At 52.0% G+C, this 8300-nt stretch overlaps 1 pseudogene; it reads left to right on the top strand.

Moving 5' to 3' along the window:
• The first annotated feature begins 6641 nt into the window (after positions 1-6641).
• LOC119287000 lies at positions 6642-7676 on the top strand (annotated as a pseudogene).
• The last annotated feature ends 624 nt before the right edge of the window (positions 7677-8300 follow it).

Raw genomic sequence — 8300 nt, 5'->3', positions numbered from 1 at the left:
CCTCTGCCTTCCCCCGATCCAGATCGGATCGGGGCATGGGGGCCCGACCTTGCCGCCTCATCCCTACGCCCCTCCACACCGGCGCCTCCTCGTCTCCTCCCCAGCCGAACCTCCTCGACCTCCTCCCCGACGGCCTCCCCAAGCCACGCGGCGCCCGCCCGTCGCCGTCCACCGCCGCCTGGAGCTCCACGAGCCTCACCGGAGCCACCTAGCGCCCGACCCCCTTGCCGCGATGGAGCTCCACCTCGCCGGCGTGCAAGTCGCCTGAGGTCTCCGCCGACGGCGCCATCGCCCCGTGTGCCTCGGCCTCCTCCTCGCCCCGTGCCGAGGCCGCCGTTCCCGCGCCGCGCCCTCGACCCCGTCGCCCCGCCGCACTCGTCGCCGGCAACTCGGACGCCGCCCCTTCCTCGTCCTCCTCCTCGAGCATGCCTCGCTCAACTACAGGGCTATGTGAGCCCCCTTCCCTTCCCCTCTCTCCCCCTGGCAGGCCCGCCGTCGTGCTTGTTGCCGCTGCTATAGTCCTCCTCTGGCTCAGGCAAGCACACCACAGTGCTTCTGGCATCGCGTGGGAGCTGCCTAGCCCTTCAGAGCTTTGCGTGCGTGCTCCTCGCACCGCCCCCCTCAAGTTCTTGCTTCGGCCGCCGCCTCGCACCGTCCTGCTGCCTTCGCTCCGCACCTGCCGCCTCGCACGAGGCCGCAGCGCGCCTGCTGTTGCCTCTGGCGACCCCCTCCTGCGCCGGTTTCCTTCGCCGGAAACGGCCGGCCGGCGAGCCCTGCCCTGGCCGCCGGCGCGCGCTAGCGCCCGTGCCCCTCGATGCGGCCTGGTTCGCCCTCGTTCGGGCACCCGCCCCATTAACCGCCAGCACCAGCGCCTGCTAAGACCCTCCCCCCCTTGACAATGACAGATGGGGCCCACGCCCTTAGAACGTTAAAAAAAAAGGAAGAATTAAGGAATTCATAATAATAATAATAAAAATAAAAATGAATTTAATTAATTAATTAATTAACTAAATTAATTAAGTTAATTACTCCTACTTAATTAGTCTAAATTAACCTGTTAGTCTAACTGAGCAGTAATAAGTTTAACTAAACCCTAGTTACCTAAACAAAGAATGACAGGTGGGTCCCACTGGACCCACATGTCAGGTTGACCAAGTCAACTCTGTTGACTGCTGACGTCAGCATGACATCATGCTGACGTCATAAATCCATTTTTCGAATTAATTAAATAATTAATTAAATTCCAGAAATTAATAAAATCTTTAGAAAATCGTATCTTTTAATCCGTAACTCGGATTAAAATATTTTCAACATGAAAGTTGCTCAGAACGACGAGACAAATCCGGATTCGCAGTCCGTTTGTCCGCCACACACCCCTAACCTATCGAACTCGCAACTTTCCCCCTCCGGCTCCTTTGTCCGAAAACACGAAACACCGGGGATCTTTTCCCGGATGTTTCCCCCCTTAACCGATACCACCTCATACCGCGTTAGGGCACCCTTAGCACCGTTACTTGTCTTGTCATGCACCGTCATGCTTATGTTTGTATTATATTTATTGTTTCTTCCCCCTCTTCTCTCCGGTAGACTACGAGACCGACGCTGCTGCTGCCCAGTTCGACTACAGAGTTGACGACCCCTCTCTCTTGCCAGAGCAACCAGGCAAGCCCCCCCCTTGATCACCAGATATCGCCTATTCTACTCTATACTGCTTGCATTAGAGTAGTGTAGCATGTTACTGTTTTTAGTTAATCCTATACTGCTGCATGGCCTGTCCTTGCTACTACTGTTGTTACCTTTATCTGCTATCCTACTGCTTAGTATAGGATGCTAGTGTTCCATCAGTGGCCCTACATTCTTGTCCGTCTGCCATGCTATACTACTGGGCTGTGATCACTTCGGGAGGTGATCACGGGCATATACTATATACTTTACACTGTTACATTACCTGTGATACTGTTCGGAGATGGGGGGCTGAAAGGACAGGTGGCTCCATCCCGGTAGAGGTGGGCCTGGGTTCCCGACGGCCCCCGACTGTTACTTGTGGCGGAGCGACAGGGCAGGTTGAGACCACCTAGGAGAGAGGTGGGCCTGGCCCTGTTCGGCGTTCGCGGATACTTAACACGCTTAACGAGATCTTGGTATTTGAACTGAGTCGGCTACGAGCCTATACGCACTAACCATCTACGTGGGAGTAGTTATGGGTATCCCGGCGTCGTGGTATCAGCCGAAACACTTCAGACGTCAGCGACGGAGCGGCGCGCGCCGGATTGGACTGGAACACCTGCTAGGCTAGGTCTGCTTCCGACCGCCCACGCAACATGCAGGTGTGCATTGGGCGATGGGCCCAGACCCCTGTGCGCTTAGGTTTATACCGGCGTGCTGGCCTCTCTGTTGTGCCTAGGTGGGGCTGCGACGTGTTGATATTCCGCGGCCGGGCATGACCCAGGAAAGTGTGTCCGGCCAAATGGGATCAAGCGTGTTGGGTAAGTTGGTGCACCCCTGCAGGGAAGTTAATCTATTCGAATAGCCGTGATCTTCGGTAACAGGACGACTTGGAGTTGTACCTTGACCTTATGACAACTAGAACCGGATACTTAATAAAACACACCCTTCCAAGTTCCACAGACAACCCGGTGATAGCTTTTCCACAGGGCGACGAGGGGAGGATCGCCGGGTAGGATTATGCTATGCGATGCTACTTGGAGATGCTACTTGGAGGACTTCAACCTACCCTCTTCTACCTGTTGCAAGACGAAGGTGACCCGAAGCGTAGTCTTCGATAAGACTAGCTATCCCCATCTTATTCTGGCATTCTGCAGTTCAGTCCACTGATATGGCCCTTTACACATATACCCATGCATATGTAGTGTAGTTCCTTGCTTGCGAGTACTTTGGATGAGTACTCACAGTTGCTTTCTCCCCCCCTTTTTCCCCCCTTTCCTTTCTTTCTGGTTGTCGCAACCAGATGCTGGAGTCCAGGAGCCAGACGCCACCGTCGACGACGACTACTACACTGGAGGTGCCTGCTACTACGTGCAGGCCGCTGACGACGTCCAGGAGTAGTTAGGAGGATCCCAGGCAGGAGGCCTGCGCCTCTTTCGATCTATATCCCAATTTGTGCTAGCCATCTTATGGCAACTTGTTTAACTTATGTCTGTACTCAGATATTGTTGCTTCCGCTGACTCGTCTATGATCGAGCACTTGTATTCGAGCCCTCGAGGCCCTGGCTTGTATTATGATGCTTGTATGACTTATTTATGTTTTAGAGTTGTGTTGTGATATCTTCCCGTGAGTCCCTGATCTTGATCGTACACATTTGCGTGCATGATTAGTGTACGATTGAAGATGGGGCGTCACAGGAGGGGGGCGCTCGGGGGCTCCGGCGCAAGGGAAAAACATGTCTGGCCCACACCGTCAGGAGAAAAGTCAAGTCTTTCTTCCATATTCGCCTCCCACCCCCCGTGCGCTCGGCCGCCAACCGGCTGATCCCGGCGCCGCCCACCGCACGCCACCGCTAGATAGCACGTCCCCGCCGGAAAAAGAGCAGAGGTTTTGCCGAGGCAGCCCCTCCACCACCAGTTAGGCGATTTTTCCGGCATTTTCGGTCGCGGAGGGGCAGTGTTGCTGCGGGTACACGCCCACCGCGCCTGCAAGGTGTTCGGCGATTTGCCTGCCTCGACAATGGACTCGGACCACGAGGAAGCGTTCGCCGCACTGCTGGAGGAGGAAGCCGAGGCCGACGTCCAGGAAGAGGAACATCTCATGGTCCTCGCCGCCCTCGCCGGCCTGCTGGCGAGCAATGAAAAGCCGCGATGAGGTGGGCGGATGAAAGCAAAGAATCGGTATCATCTCGAAGGCTACTGCATGGCGACAAACATTTCGGCGCCGTTATGGGATGAGCCGAAAGCTTTTCCTCAGGATTGTGAATTTCATCTGGGAGTTCGACAGCTACTTCAGGTGCAAGAAGGATTGCATCGACAAACTTGGATTCACCTCAATCCAGAAGTGCACGACAACGATGAGGGTGCTTGCATACGTAGCTCCTGGTGATTCACTCGACGATTATGGGTGCATGGCTGAGTCTACCACCATTGAGTGTTTCTACAAGTTCTGACGGGCAGTGGTGGCAGCGTTTGGACCGTAATACTTGCGAACACCCAATCCGGAAGACACTGCTCGGATCCTAGCACAGAATGCAGCAAGAGGATTTCCTGGGATGCTTGGAAGCATCGACTGCATGCATTGGAAATGGAAGAAGTGCCCATTTGCTTGGCAGGGGATGTACAAAGGTGCCAAAGGCTGTTGCAGTGCGGTACTTGAGGCGGTGGCCACACATGACCTCTGGATTTGGCACTCCTTCTTTGGTATGCCAGGAACTCACAATGACATCAACGTGCTGCAGTGCTCCCCTGTCTTTGCCAAGCTTGTTGATGGTCATTCTCCTTCGATGAACTTCGAGGTCAATGTGCGGCACTACAACAAGGGGTACTACCTAGCTGGTGGCATCTATCCGAGATGGTCTACATTTGTGAAGATTATGTTAAACGTTGTGTCAGGAGGCAAGAAGTCCCACTTTACCAAGGTGCAGGAGGCTTGCAGGAAGGTTGTTGAGCGGGCATTTGGTCTGCTCCAATCTCAATTTGCTGTTGTCCGGTACCCTGCTCAGACCTGGTCGAAAGATCAATTGTGGGAGATCATGACTTGCTGTGTCATCTTGCATGACATGATCATCGAGAGCGAGCAGGAAGAGCCAGTGTTTGACACTGAACCATACTACAGGTAGGGTCCTCTAGCCGAAGTTGATCACCAGCTACCGGCAACCTGGACTGCCTACCTCAGTATGCGTCAGGAGCTCTGAGACCCACAGGTGCATCAGCAACTGCAGCAGGATCTGGTGGAGCACCTATGGAGGATCAAGGGCGACGCCTAGCTCGACGTGTGATGACATATGAGTTTTTATTTGTTGAACTATATATGATTTGTATTGAACTATTTGTTGTTGCACTATTTTGTTGAATTATTTGATTTTCTGTGATGAACTATGGGATAAAAAAATTATTTATGATGAGAATTCAACGCCGAACCATGCCGAATATGGGCCGTTTCTCGCCGATATCGAGCCATTTTTTTATTTATCTGGGCTGAAAAGCGGCCGCGGCCGATATCGCCGCCTGGGGGCGATCTGATGGCGACAAATGGATGCCCAACCGTCCCCGGCGTCGATTATATCGCCGGCTCGCTCCCAGATGGCGATTTTTATGCCTCCTGGGAGGCTTTGTTTTTCGAAAAGGGGGGTCTCCCCGGCCTCTGCATCAGAGCGATGCATACGGCCATCTTATTAAACAAATAATCAAAAGTGCCAACAAGGTTCCACAGTCTCCAGCTAAACAAAAAGAAAAAGAAAAATACAGCTCACACAGAGCGACAGACGGCTAGATACACAAACTAGTCCGAAAAAGATGCCACAACCGGCTGGCTAACAATAGATAGGGAAACTAATTGCCTATCCTATTACATGACCGCCATCCAAACCGGTTGAAGATATCCCGAGCTACCATCTCTCAACGGATAGATCCAGTAACCAAATGCTCCCTAGCCTCCATCGGAATGAGTAGCGACCACGAACGGATCAATGCCGTAGCTCGGAAAATAACCTGCAGAAAACGGATCCGTAATGTTCTGTTAAAAACCAAATCATTTCTGCAATTCCAGATAGTCCATAACAAAGCGCAAACTCTGCCTCCTGGGAGGCTAACGGTTGGAGATGCTCTTACTCCGGAGACTGGAGACAGGGATGGATCAGGGTCAGAAAGTCTGACTCGCAACAACCCCCTGTTGATTGCCACTGACAACCATGTTTTTGTTGTTTCGCTGGCGCCATATCTTCCGCAATCGAATATTTAAAGTGCAAGGAGACAGGCCGGGCCCAATATCTGCACTTGATTTGCTCACTGATCGATCAGTACAGTAGCCAATGAGAATCCCTTCTCTGTGCCAACGTGCTATTATTGGCAACAAGTCGTCGATCGAGAAGAGAAACGAAACAAAAGGAGAACTATTTGAGAGAGACCGGAGCCAGGGTAGGTACACCGCGGTCAGAAGCTTCCCTTTTCTGACGATGAATCATGCTATGCGCTAGCAAACGTTAGTAGCAGATGTCTCTTCAGCGAGTACAGAAGTACAGATAAACCGGCGGCCACCCAACGGCTGCGTTGCAGATCGAGGAGAATCAGCAAGTTCGGTTGAAATGACAACACACCTCGCAGTCGCCCAAGCCCAACCATGCGGTGTGCACGCCCGGAACTTCATATGATTGACGACTAGAGGTGTGCACGAATATTATGAACGCGCCGTTTCCAAGCGCAATACTCCATCGAGATACACCTCCCCATTGTCTCTGTTCGTCGGTCCCATTTCCTTAGCAGCCAGCAGTGGCCTTGACTCTGACCTTGCTCCCATCTCCATTTTCATCACAAGCTAGCTCATCCCGACGCAAGTAATACACTATATGTTTAATAAACTCTCTGCCTTGCCTCGTGTGTCCATTTGCATATGCATGCAATGACGACATGCATAACTTAATTAGATCCATGCCTGCGTCCGTGATGCCCTATATAAAGGACTGCATATGCCTCACTACTCACTCATCCATCACAGCTTAGCAGCAATCACCAGTGCCTTAGACACTCTCGATCAGCAAACTCTAGCTCATCAGCCCTAGCTAAGCTTGTTGCATTTGTTGCCTAGCAAGCAATGGAGTACGCAAAAACCATAGCTGGCCTGTTCGCCATGCTGCTCCTTGGTCCGGCTCTGGCCACCGACTCTGACCCTCTCCAGGACTTTTGTGTCGCTGACCTGGACGGCAAGGCGGTCTCGGTGAACGGGCACCCATGCAAGCCCATGTCGGAGGCCGGCGACGACTTCCTCTTCTCGTCCAAGCTGGCCAAGGCCGGCAACACGTCCACCCCGAACGGCTCGGCCCTGACGGAGCTTGACGTGGCTGAGTGGCCCGGTACCAACACGCTGGGCGTGTGATGAACCGTGTGGACTTCGCGCCGGGGGGCACCAACCCGCCACACATCCACCCCCGTGCCACCGAGATCGGCATCGTGATGAAAGGTGAGCTCCTCGTTGGAATCCTTGGCAGCCTTGACTCGGGGAACAAGCTCTACTCCAGGGTGGTGCGCGCTGGGGAGACGTTCCTCATCCCGCGCGGCCTCATGCACTTCCAGTTCAACGTCGGTAAGACCGATGCTTTCATGGTCGTCTCCTTCAACAGCCAAAACCCCGGCATCGTCTTTGTGCCGCTCACGCTTTTCGGCTCCAACCCGCCCATCCCAACGCCGGTGCTCACCAAGGCACTCCGGGTGGAGGCCAGGGTCGTGGAACTTCTCAAGTCCAAGTTCTCCGCTGGGTTTTAATTCCTGGGAGCCTTCCCTGAAATGATCAAAATATAATTCAATGTATATGTTTGCTAGCAAAATTTAATTATTCTCAGCAGAAGACGTGCATTCAAGCTTCTGGTTAATCTCACATGCAGTTCTGATAATATTGAATAAGTTAGCCTCATGGTTTAGCCTTCAGATCCAGTATGGGGAATTGTATGTACTACTTTTTATTGTCATCTTTGTTCTTTTCATTGAATGGAATATATGATTAGCGTTTTCGTATATTTGTCCCATTACCTTCATAAGTCAAACATGTTCTAAAGTTTACGTCATGATGGCATGGTGAGCAATCTCGAAATCATTCAAAAAATATGCTCTCAAAATTACGTGAATACATTGTGAGAATGCAAAATGTTCCATGTATTGTAGCAATCTCAAGAATGTGCAAAAAACATGAGTGGTTTTTCTACCATGCACAGAATATCCTGTACATGGATCCACCGTCCGTAGTTGCTTTAAGATTTATGCTATTTTTTTGTTGTACTAAAAAATTATCTTGTTTCATTCATTTTTTTCCTTGCTGCGAAGTGTATCATCATATTTCGGTCAAGTGGCTCGCCACTTAGTTATATGGTGGACCTCCATGCTCACCCACAAAGGGGGGATTGTGCTGTTCAAGGCGGTTCTCTCGGCCATGACTATTTATGACATGCTTTCTCTATATGGATCTGCTGCAATATGCAATGGGTCTTCTAGTGTCAACAAAATCATTAGAGCGTTACTTTTGCGTGGATCTGAAGAAGCCAAGGGCAGCCATCCCCGTGGTCTGGGAGCAAGTGTGTCGACTGACCGAGTTTGGTGGGGTCAGTATACACAATCTTCAGTTTCTTAATCGTGCTCTTCGTCCC

This window comes from Triticum dicoccoides, chromosome 4A (genome assembly GCF_002162155.2).
Source record: "Triticum dicoccoides isolate Atlit2015 ecotype Zavitan chromosome 4A, WEW_v2.0, whole genome shotgun sequence".
Classification (NCBI taxonomy): domain Eukaryota; kingdom Viridiplantae; phylum Streptophyta; class Magnoliopsida; order Poales; family Poaceae; genus Triticum; species Triticum dicoccoides.
Note: the sequence above shows the minus strand (reverse complement) of the source record. Positions and strands in the feature narration are given on the sequence as shown.